The following is a 211-nucleotide window of genomic DNA, read 5'->3' as shown; positions in this document are numbered from 1 at the left end:
CTTTTTTTGCGTAAAATGTATCAAATAGGCCATCAAACTTTATCTGTAGAGTCAATTAGACTCTCAAAGTTTTTAAAGTTGAAATTAGATACATAAACATGTCAATTTTGTCACCAAAGCATAATTACCTGCAAGTGATCTGTAATAACCGGTAAATAAAAATGTCTCTTTTTTTTTTGCATAAAATGTATCAAATAGGCCATCAAACTTT

Source organism: Ipomoea triloba, chromosome 16, assembly GCF_003576645.1.
Source record: "Ipomoea triloba cultivar NCNSP0323 chromosome 16, ASM357664v1".
Taxonomy (NCBI): Eukaryota; Viridiplantae; Streptophyta; class Magnoliopsida; order Solanales; family Convolvulaceae; genus Ipomoea; species Ipomoea triloba.
The sequence above is the reverse complement of the archived record's forward strand: the minus strand, read 5'-3'. Positions refer to the sequence as shown.